We start from the raw sequence: 11,370 nt of genomic DNA on the forward strand, positions 1-11,370 counted from the left end.
CCACATCCGTGTACTGGCCCCTCAGTGGACATGAAAGAAGGTGACATCCGGGTCCCTCCTAGTCCACATCCGGGTCCTGACCCATCAGTGCATCTGGAGGAAAGTGACATCTGGTTCCTCCATGCCACATCCAGGTCAGTGGACATGGAAGAAAGTGACATCCGGGTCCCTTCTAGTCCACATCCGGGTCCTGGCCCCTCAGTGGACCTGGAGATAGGTGACATCCGGGTTTCTCCCAGTCCACATCCGGGTCCTGGCCCCTCAGTGGACCCAGAGATAGGTGACATCTGGGTCTTTCCCAGTCCACATCCGGGTCCCTCCCAGTCCACATCCGGGTCCTAGCCTCTCCGTGGCCTCTGGTCGGACTGCAGCTTCTGTACAGCACACGCAGGTTTGGAGCCCCACATCCCAGCATCTTCCGGCTGGGGCCCAGGAGTCTTGCTGGAGCCAGACATCCGGGTCTCACGCGCTTTCCTGGCAACCGAACCCAGTGGCCTAAAGGCAGGAATGAAGCCCCACATCCGGGTCTTCTTGGTCTGTTGCCTGGCAACTGAAGGCAGAGGCCTAGACGCTGTGGTGGAGCCCAACGTCCTGGTATCTTCACTTGGTTGCCCGGCAACCGAACGCCGTGGCCTAGCGGCGCGAATGAAGCCCCACATCTGGGTCTCATCAGTCCGTTGCCCTGCCATGGCACCCAGCGGCCTAGTGGTGGGAATGAAGCTGAACATCCAGGTCTCCGGCGCACGGGGGTCGTGTCCGGGCGGCGCCCCGGGGTGGGCGTGGCAGACGTAGGCGGCGCGCACCTCCAGGCTGCCGTTGGCGCCCAATGTGAAGCGGCCATGCCTCTGCAGCCCACACAGCAACAGCCCGCCGGGCAGGCGCCAGGACACCGGAAGCGTGGAGGTGGGGCAGCGCAGCTGGAAGCTGCCGCCCAGCGCCACACGCAGTGCTGCCCCCGACGCCGCCCCAGGGGGCGGAGTCAGCGCCCAAGATGGCGGGGCAGGCGCGTGATGGGGTGGAGCCGGCACAACAGGGGGAGGAGTCAATGCCTCAGAGGGAGCGGTCAGCGCCCAAGATGGCGGGGCAGGCGGGGCAGGGGGCGGAGCTGCCTCAGAGGGCGGAGACAGTGCACCAGGGGGCGGAGCCAGCGCCCAAGATGGCAGGGCAGGCGTGTGACTGGGCGGAGCTGGCGCACCAGGGGGCAGAGTCAACGCCTCAGAGGGCGGAGCCGACGCCACAGGGCGCAGAGCCCGCACCCACCAGGGCGGCAGCTGCACCCACATCTGGGCTTCACCCGCCGGGTTGCGCGCCACACACGCCACGGCGTAGCTGCCACCACTGCGCAGCGCAGGCACATCCGGGATTTCCAACGTCCCGCGCGCATCCACGCTGATCCCTCCCCCCGTGCGACTGTGATACAGGACTGGAAGTACCAGCCCGCCCGGAAGTTCCCACAGCAGGCGGGGCTCGGGGACGCCATCCGCCTGGCAGCGCACGCGCAGACGCACCACGGAGGAGACCCGGATGTCGTCGTTCACGTCGTCATGGACATCAGGCGTGACCCGGATGCGCGGCGCCCACAGCTGCACGTGTAGGCGCACGGTGTCGCGCCAGCCCCACCCCGCCATGCACGTGCACGTGCTTGCATCGGCCCGCCGTGCCCCCCGCAGGCGCAGACATCCGTCCGGCAGCACCCGGAAGTGGGTGTCCTCCGGGCCGGAAGTGACGGCCACGGGCTGCGAGGCCGGCGTCAGCCAGGTCACTGCGCGCGACCCCTGGGTCACGGGGGCACGTGAAGGTCACGGGGGCGCTGTAGGGGACGTAGAGCTGGGGGGGTAGTGGGGCGGAAGCGGAAGTGGGAGCAGAAGAGGAAGCAGGACTGAAGCAGGAAGTGAAGGGGAAGCCGGAAGTGAAGCAGGAAGCGAAGGGGAAGCAGGAAGTGAAGAGGAAGAGGAAACAGGAAATGAAGAGGAAGAAGGAAGAGACTGAGAGGGAGAGGAAGAAGAGGAAGAAGGAAAGGAAGAGGAAGAAGAGGAAACATGAGAGGAAGCAGGAAGAGATGGAGAAGAGGAAGAAGAAGGAAAAGAAGAGGAAGCAGGAAAAGAATGTGAAGAAGAGGAAGAAGGAAGAGGCTGAGAAGAGGAAGAGGAAGGAAAGGAAGAAGAGGAAGAAGGAAGAGACTGAGAAGAGGAAGAGGAAGGAAAGGAAGAAGAGGAAGAAGGAAGAGATTGAGGAAGAAAACAGGAAGGGATGAGAGGAAGAGGAAGAAGGAAAGGAAGAGGAAGAAGGAAAAGAAGTAGAGGAGGAAGCTGAGGAAGAGGAAGAAGATGAAGGATGGTGAGAGGAAGAGGAAGGAAGAGATGGAGAGGAAGAAGGAAAGGAAGAGGAAACAGGAAAGGAAGAGGAAGAGGGAAAGGAAGAGGAAGAAGAAGTTGAATGATGTTGAGAGGAAGAGGAAGAAGAAGGAAGTGATTGAGAGGAAGAGGAAGAAGGAAAGGAAAAGGAAACAGGAAATGAAGAGGAAGAGGAAGAAGGAAGTGACTGAGAGGAAGAGGAAGAACCAGCCCCAGGCTCCGCCCCCCCACCCGTGGTCACACATCCGAGGTCTAACCCAGGGCCCAGGTCCCCACACTCCCATCAAGCCTCGCGACCCGAACATCCTGATCTCCCAGGACACCGGATGGGACGTGGAGGCAGTGGTGGGCAGCACAGTCCTCCCTGGGATCGGCGTCCTGGGTCACGGGGGTCACGGGGGTCACGGGAAGCCTGTGTTGCAGATAGGAGGCGCCTGGCCCAGCCGCCAACTCCACGCGCAGCCGTGCATGCGCGTCGCCCGCCGCGTTGCGCGCCACACATACGTACTCCCCTGCGTCGCGTGACGTCACCGGACGCACGGAGAGCGTGCTGTTGGGAAAGGCGCGGCCCCGGATGTCAGAGCTGGGGAGGGGAGAGGGAGGGAGAGCAGGAAGGAAGGAAGGAGGGAAGGAAGGAGGGAAGGGTGAAGGAAGGATTGGAGGGAAGGAAGGAGAGAATGTAGGGAAGGAAGGAGGGAAGGAAGGATTGGAGGGAAGGATTGGAAGGAAGGATTGGAGGGTAGGAAGGATGGAAGAATCGGAGGGAAGGAAGGAAGGATTGGAGGGAAGGAAGGAAGGATTGGACGGAAGGAAAGATGGAAGGATTGGAGGGAAGTAAGGAAGGATTGGAGGAAGGAAGGAAGGAAGGAAGGATTGGAGGGAAGGAAGGATGGAAGAATTGGAGGGAAGGAAGGAAGGAAAGATTGGAGGGAGGGAAGGAAGGAAGGAAGGATTGGAGGGAAGGAAGGATTGGAGGGAAGGAAGGAGGGAATGTAGGGAAGGGAGATTGGAAGGAAGGAGGGAATGTAGGAAAGGAAGGATGGAAGGAAGGAAGGATTGGAGGGAAGGAAGGAAGGATTGGAGGGAAGGAAGGAAGGATCGGAGGGAAGGAAGGAAGAAGGGAAGGAGGGAAGGAAGGAAGGAAGAAGGGAAGGAAGAAAGAAGGGAGGGAAGGAAGGAAGGAGGGAAGGAGGGAAGGAAGGAGGGAAGGAAGTAATAGGAGGAAAGACCATAAGGAAGGGAAGATAAACTTGAAGCCAATGTTAGTTATTCGCACATGTGACATATGCATCCAATACTCATCTTGTATCGATCCCTGATGGATCATCTATCAATGATCGATCACTAGGGTTCTACCTTGCGATCTGGCAAGCCAGGACCTATAAATTACCTATTCACTGCTAATGGATCTACCATCCCCACCTCATCTCTATCAATATTTAATCGATAATCGATTTGTTATCTATGGTCTACTGTGTCTATGTCATCTGTCTAATCCATCCTCTATCAATTAACTATCTATCAAGGGGTATCATCTTTATCCCAACTATGTGTGGATGGATGGATGGACGCATGGATGGGTGGATGGATGAGTGGATCGATGGGTGGATGAATGGATGGGTGGATGGATGGGTAGATGGATGGGTGGATGAATGGGTAGATGGATGGGCGGATGAATGGGTAGATGGATGGATGGATGGGTGGACGGATGGGTGGGTGGATGGGTGGGGGAATGGATGAGTGCATGGGTGGATGGATGGAGGGATGGATGGATGGATGGGTGGATGAGTGGATGGATGGATGGATGGAGGGATGAATGGATGGAAGGGTGGATGGGTGGGTGGACAGATGGATCGATGGGTGGATGGATGGGTGGATGGATGAGTGGATGGATGGATGTGTGGATGGGTAGATGCACGGGTGGGTGGATGGATGCCCCCCACTTCCCACACTCACCTGCTCCCAGCATCCACCAGGCGCCCATCTGGCAGCCTCCAGAATACGCATGGGGCGGGGTCCCCGCGCGCGTGGCATTGCAGCGTGAGGTCAGCACCGTGGGGCACGCATGTGGCGAGCGGGCCTCGGGGTTGGACGCTGGGGGGGAGACGCGCGTGCGCGGGCGTGACTTCGACGTGCACAGTGCGTCTCGCGCTGCTCAGCGCATTGGCGGCCACGCACTCGCACTCACCTGCATGGAGCGGGGCCTGCAGGCGGCGCAGCACCAGCATGCCATTGGGGAGTACGTAGACGTCGCTGAGTCGAGGGTGCGTGTTCGCATGCACGGGTCTCACGTGGGTCCTGTCAGGCAGACGCCAGTGCAGGGCCGCAGGGGAACAGGCCTAGGCTGTGCAGGGCAGGTGCAGGGTGAGGCCCGCGTGGGCCGACACGAACTCCGTGGGCGCCTCGTACAGCACGGGGGGAGCGGGGGAGGCATGCATGACATTTCCACGTGTGTCAGAGCCACGCATGCGTGCTTCATGTGTATCAGGTGAGTGTGGAAGGGACGTGATCGTGTCCCTTTCACGAGTGATATTTCCACGTGTGACCATTGTGTGAGTGTCAGATTCACGCGTGACATTTACACGTGTGTCAGATCCATGCATCTGCGGTCCAAGAGTATCAGGGCCATGCAGAAGGGACCTGATCGCGTCCATTCCACGCATGACATTTTCACGCGTGACGTTTTCACGCGTGTCAGGTCTATGAATAATGGACCTGATCGTGTCCATTCCACGCCTGTCATATCCACGCGTGACATTTGCATGCGTGTCCGATCCACATATGTGCATTCTAAGAGTTTCAAGTCCACGCAGAAGGGGTCTGATTGTGTCCCTTTCACGCGTGACATTTCCACTTGTGACCATCATCTGTGAGTCAGATCCACGCGTGACATTTCCACTGGGGTTAAGCCTATGAATAACGGACATGATCGTGTCCCTTTCACGCGTGACATTTACACATGTGACATTTACACGCATGTCAGATGCAGTTATGTGAGTTTCACGCGTGTCCAGTGAGTGTGGAAGGGATCTGATCGTGTCCATGTCACGTGTGACATTTTCACACGAGATCATCAAGTCAGTGGCAGGCCTACGCGTGTCCAGTTTGCTCCTGTGAGGTCCACGCCTGTCCTTTCCACACGTGACCATCATGTGAGTTTTAGATCCACACGTGACATTTCCATGCGTGTCCATCGTGCCAGCGTCAGATCCACTCGTGTCCGTCCCACGCGTGTCGGGCGCCGCTGGGGTCAGCTCCATGCCTGGGGATGGACAGACGGACGGAGGAGGGACAAAGGGACAGGGTGTTGGATAAGGGCCCCTGTGCTGGTCGGAGACAGTGCTCTGTCCCTTTGTCTGTCCGTCCGGCTGTCCATCTCTCTGTCTGTCTATCCATCTGTCTGTCAGTCTGTCTATGTCTGTCTGTCTGTCCCTCTGTCTGTCTCTGTCAATCTGTCTGTTCATCTGTCTACTTGTCCGTCCGTCTGTCCATCTGTCTGTCCGTCCGTTTCTCTGTCCATCTGTCCGTCCCTCTGTCTCTCTGTCCCTCTGTCTGTCTATCTGTCTGTCCCTCTGTCTCTCTGTCCATCTGTCTATCCATCCATCAGTCCATCCGTCTATCTGTCCATGTGTCTGTGTCGCTCCGTCCACCGATGTATCTGTCTGTCCATTCATCTGTCCATCCATCTATCTACTGTCTGTCTACCTACCTGTGTATCCTTCCTTCTGTCCATCTCTCTCTCTCTGTCTATGGCTCTGTTTGTCTATCTGTCCATTGCTCTGTCTATCTATGATTCTGTCTATTTGTCCACTGGTCCATCCATCTAGCTATCTGTCCATCTGTCTGTCCACCTGTCTCTCTATGTATCTGTCTGCCTGTCTGTCTGGTGTCTGTCTACCTATCTGTCTACCCACCTGTCCATGTTATCTCTTTCAATCCATCCATCCATCCACCCATCTGTCTATCCATCCATCTGTCCATCTGTCTCTCTGACTGTGTATGCCTCTGTCTGTCTATCTGTCCATTGGTCCTTCTATCCATCTGTTCATCTGTTCGTCTCTCTGTCCATTCTTCTGTCTATCTGTCTCTATGGCTCTGTCTATCCGTCCATTGGTCTGTCTGTCTGTCTCTCTATCTGTCTGTCTGTCTGTCTGTTTGTCTGTCTACCTATCCATCCATCCAACCATGTATGTTTCTATCTGTCTGTCTATCCATCCAGTTGTCCATGTATCTCTCTGTCTGTCTGTCTCTCTATGGCTCTGTCTGTCCATCCTTCCATTGGTCCGTCTGTCTGTCTCTTTCTATCTATCTGTCCATGTCTCTGGTGTCTGTCTGTCTATGGCTCTGTCTATCCGTCCATCAGTCTATCTGTCTGTTTATCCGTCCATCAGTCCATGTATCTCTCTGTCTGTCTGTCTCTCTATGGCTCTGTCTATCTGTCCATTGGTTTATCTGTCTGTCTGTCTACCTATCTATCTGTCCATCTGTCCTTCTATCTATCTACTATCTGTCTACCTGTCTATCCCTCCTTCTGTCCATCCATCTGTCCACCTGTCTCTGTATCCATCTGTCTGTCTGGTGTCTGTCTACCTATCTGTCTATACATCCATCAGTCTGTCTGTCTGTCTACCCATCCATCTGTCCATGTATCTCTTTGTCTATGGCTCTGTCTGTCTATCTGTCCATTGGTCTGTCTATCTTTCCATCCAGCTGTCTGTCTGTCTACCTATCTATCCATCCATCCAATCATGTATGTTTCCATGTCTGTCTGTCTCTCCATCCATCTGTCCATGTATCTCTCTGTCTGTCTGTCTATGGCTCTGTCTATCCGTCCATTTGTTTATCTATCTATCTGTCTATCTGTTTGTCTATCTATCTGTCCATCTGTCTGTCTACTGTCTGTTTACCTGTCTATCCGTCCTTCTGTCCATCTGTCTGTCTGTCTCTCTATGGCTCTGTCTATCTGTCCATTCATCCATCTATCCACCTATCTGTCTGTCTGTCTGTCTGTCTATCCATCCGTCCCTCTATCTGTCTGCTCTATGTCTGTCTGTCTGTCTGTCTGTCTGTGCGTGTGTGTTTGTCTCCCCAGTCATCCTGTGCCCCACACGGCCAGGAACACAGACAACAGACAGACAGACAGAGTAAAGGACTTCGCCCCTCCCCTTCCCATGCCCTCTGACCTGTCCATGCCCTCTGCCCTCCCAGTGACCTCTGACCTCCCTGTGACCTCTCCGTGACTTCTGACTACTCTGTGACCTCTGACCTCCTGTGACTCCTGGCATCCCCATGACCTCTGACCTCCCAGTGACCCTCCCAAAACCTCCCCATGACCTCTCCATGACCCCTGAGTTCCCCATGACCTTTGACCTCCCATCCACTTCTCTCCTGCCCATGGCCTCTCACCTCCCCGTGACCTCTCCATGACCTCTGACCTCTCTGCAACAGCTGACCCTACTGTGACCCCTGACTTCCCTGTGACCTCTGACCCCCTCTGACCCCTAACCTCCCCATGACCTCTGACCGTCTTGTATCTTCCCTGTGACCTCTAACCTCCACCTCCTATTTGGCTCCCCTTAGTCCCCCGCCCCCACACCAAGAGCCTGCAGGAGACAGATGGGTAAACTGAGGCTCACCCGTTTCTAGCTCATTCCAGGCGCCACAGGGCGGGGTCACGGCGGGCGGGGCAGGGGGTCGCGGGTCAAAGGTCCCGGGGTCACCGTTGGGGGAAGCCGCAGGATGGGAAAGGAGGGCATCCGGGGCACGGCCATGCAGGGTCGTGACCACGGGGTCACGGGGGTTCGCCGTGGGTCCCGGCAGGGCGCGGTGGGCTTTGTGCTGTCGCTCCCACCTGCGGCCGCCACCAGGCCTCCTAGAGGCCAGAAGTGAGGAGGCTGGAAGTGAGGAGGCCGGAAGTGAGGAGGACGGAAGCGCAGAGGTCGGAGCAGTGGATGGTCGAGGGGTGGAGGCCGGAAGTGGGGATGTCCGTGTCAAAACCGGAAGTGGAGAGGTCCGTGGGGAGACCGGAAGTGTGGAAGACAGAAGTGGGGCTCTCCGAGTGGTAACAGGAAGTAGGGTGTTCCGACTGGAGACCGGAAGTGGGGAGGTCCGTGGGGAAACCGGAGGTGTGGAAGCCGGAAGTGGGAATCTCTCAGTTGAAAACGGAAGTGGGTAGGCCGAAGTAGTGGAGGCCGGAAGTGGGGAAACAGGAAGTGGGGTGGTCCGAATGGAGACCAGAAGTGGGGATCTCCACATGGAGACCGGAAGTGTAGATCTGCGAGTGGAGCCCAGAAGTGGGGATGTTCAAGACAAAACCGGAAGTGTGGAAGCCGGAAGTGGGGTGGTCCGAGTGGAGACTGGAAGTAGGAATTTTTGAGTGGAAACTGGAAGTGTGGAAGCAGGAAGTGCGGGGGTCTGAGTGGAGACTGGAAGTGGGGAGGTCTGCTGGGAGAGCAGAAGTGGGTAGGCGGAAGTAGTGAAGACATGAAGTGGTGATGTTCGAGTGGAAACCGGCAGTGTGGAGACCAGAAGTGGGGTGGTCTGAGTGGAGACCGGAAGTGGTGAGGTCCGAGTGGAGACCGGAAGTGGGTCGGCGGAAGACACAGAGACCGGAAGTGGGGATATTTGTGTGGAAACCGGAAGTGTGGAAACCGGAAGTGTGAACACCGGAAGCGGGGAGGTCTCCGTGGAGACCAGAAGCAGGGAGGGCGGGGCCCGGAAGTCGCCCGTGCTGTGGCCGCGCACGCGCGCCAGGATGCGCACCCAGTGCTCTGGCTGGATGTGCTCGGCAGCCAATGGTGGCCGCGGGCGGCGCGGCAAGGCGGGCTCGAACCCGCGGGCGGCGGGGGCGGATCACGGGACTGGAGGGAGATGCGGAGGCGGCGGACGCGGCTGCTGCCTGCGCTCGGGGCAGCAAGCAGGACGCCGACGCCACAGCCACGCTTCCCCGGTGCCTGGGCTCGAGCTTGGCGCATCAACAATGACATCAGCGCCGCGCGACACACCCGCAGCTGCTTCCGCAGCGGTGCCTGCCATCTTGGAATCTGCCATTTTTGAATCCGCCATCTTGGCCTCCACCATCTTGGAATCCGCCATCTTAATTCCCTCCATCTTGAATTCCTCCATCTTTGATTCCACCACCTTGTTTTCGGCCATCTTTATTCCTTCCATCTTGTTTTCCGCCATCTTGATTCCTTTCATCTTGGATTCCGCCATGTTGCTTTCCCTGATCTTGTTTCCCTCCATTTTGGATTCCACCATCTTGGAATCCGCCATGTTGGTGTCGGCCATGTTGGATTCCACCATGTTTTCGGCCATCTTGGTTCCCTCCATCTTGGATTCCTCCATCTTGTTTCTCCCCATGTTTGATTCCGCCATCTTGGCATCTGCCATCTTCGTTTCGTCCATCTTGGCTTCCGCCATCTTAGTTCCCTCCATCTTGGATTCTGCAATCTTGGCTTCCGCCATTTTGTTTCCTTCCATCTTGGATTCCGCCATCTTGGTTCCCTCCATCTTGGTGTCCACCATCTTGTTTTTGGCCATCTTGGAATCAGCCATGTTGGCGTCGGGCATGTTAGATTCCGTCATGTTTTCGGCCATCTTGCTTCCCTCCATTTTGGATTCCGCCATCTTGGTGTCCACCATCTTGGAATCCACCATCTTAATTCCCTCCATCTTGTTTTCCGCCATCTTGTTGCCTTTCGTCTTTGATTCTGCCATCTTGTTTTTGGCCATCTTGCTTTCCGCCATCTTGGATTCTTCCATCTTTGATTCTGCCATCTTGTTTTTGGCCATCTTGCTTTCCGCCATCTTGGATTCTTCCATCTTTGATTCCGCCATCTTGTCTCCCGCCATCTTGCACCCCGCCGCCCCACCCACGCTGACGTCAGCGTCCCAGCGCGCCAACCCCAGCCCGTTGATGGCCATGCACACATAGGGCCCGGCGTGCCATGGGCCCAGTGTGGGAAGCGTCAGCGTCCCGTCCGCCCCGACCCCGACACCATCCGTCCCCAGCTCCATCCCCGCCCAGGCCCAGTGCCCGCCCGGCAGCAGCCAGCCCACGCACGCCACCGGCTCCGCCTCCGCCCGGCAGCCCAGCCGCAGCGCGATGCCCGCAGGCAACGCCAGATCCGTGGCCGCTGGTGCCCGTGATGCCACCACAAACACGCGCTGCACCCGGCCCATCATGGTGGCCTCAAAGCCGCCATAGGCCGCAGGGCCCGGGGCTGCAGACGGGGTATAGGCCGCGGGGGCTGTGGCTTCAGAAGGGGCGGAGGCCGTGGGGGCTGTGGCTTCAAAGCTGGTGTAGGCCGCGGGGCCTGTGGCTTCAGACAGGGTGTAGGCTGCGGGGCTTGTGGCTTTCTCCTCAGTGTAGGCCTCAGATCCTATGGCTTTTTCCTCAGCGAAGGCCTCGGATTCTATGGCTTTATTTGCACCATAGGCCTCGGATTCTATGGCTTCATTCACAGCGTAGGCTTTTTCTTCACCATAGGTCTCAGATTTCATGGCTTTTTCCTCAGTGTAGGCCTCGGATCTCATGGCTTCATCTGAGCCATAGGCACTGGATCCTTTGGCTTTCTCCTCAGTGTAGGCCTCAGATCCTGTGGCTTCATTCACACCATAGGCCTGGGATTCCATGGCTTCCTCCTCCGCGTAGGTCCCGGACCCCATGGCTCCATCCCCGTCGTGCCCACGGCCACGCACCGTGCCTTGGTTTCCCCGCGGGGCCCCATGCGGGCCTCGCAGCGGTACCAGTCAGCGTCGGCCTGGCGCATCCTGTGGATCTCCAGCGTTGTCCCCCCATCATGGCCACTGTCCTCATCGCCCCGCAGGATGGAGCCATCGGGCCGCGTCCAGGCCACGCGTGGTGTTTCCGAGCCCTGCGCCGTACAGCGCAGCCGCAGCGTCTGCCCTGGGGTCACCACGTGCACGTCATCGGGGTCATCATGGGGGTCGAGGGTCACCCAGAGTGTGTCCTCTGGGTCTTCGGGGCCACGCATGCACGCCGTCCACGTCA

Source organism: Dipodomys spectabilis, unplaced genomic scaffold (genome assembly GCF_019054845.1).
Source record: "Dipodomys spectabilis isolate Male_0828 unplaced genomic scaffold, ASM1905484v1 ptg000515l, whole genome shotgun sequence".
NCBI lineage: Eukaryota > Metazoa > Chordata > Mammalia > Rodentia > Heteromyidae > Dipodomys > Dipodomys spectabilis.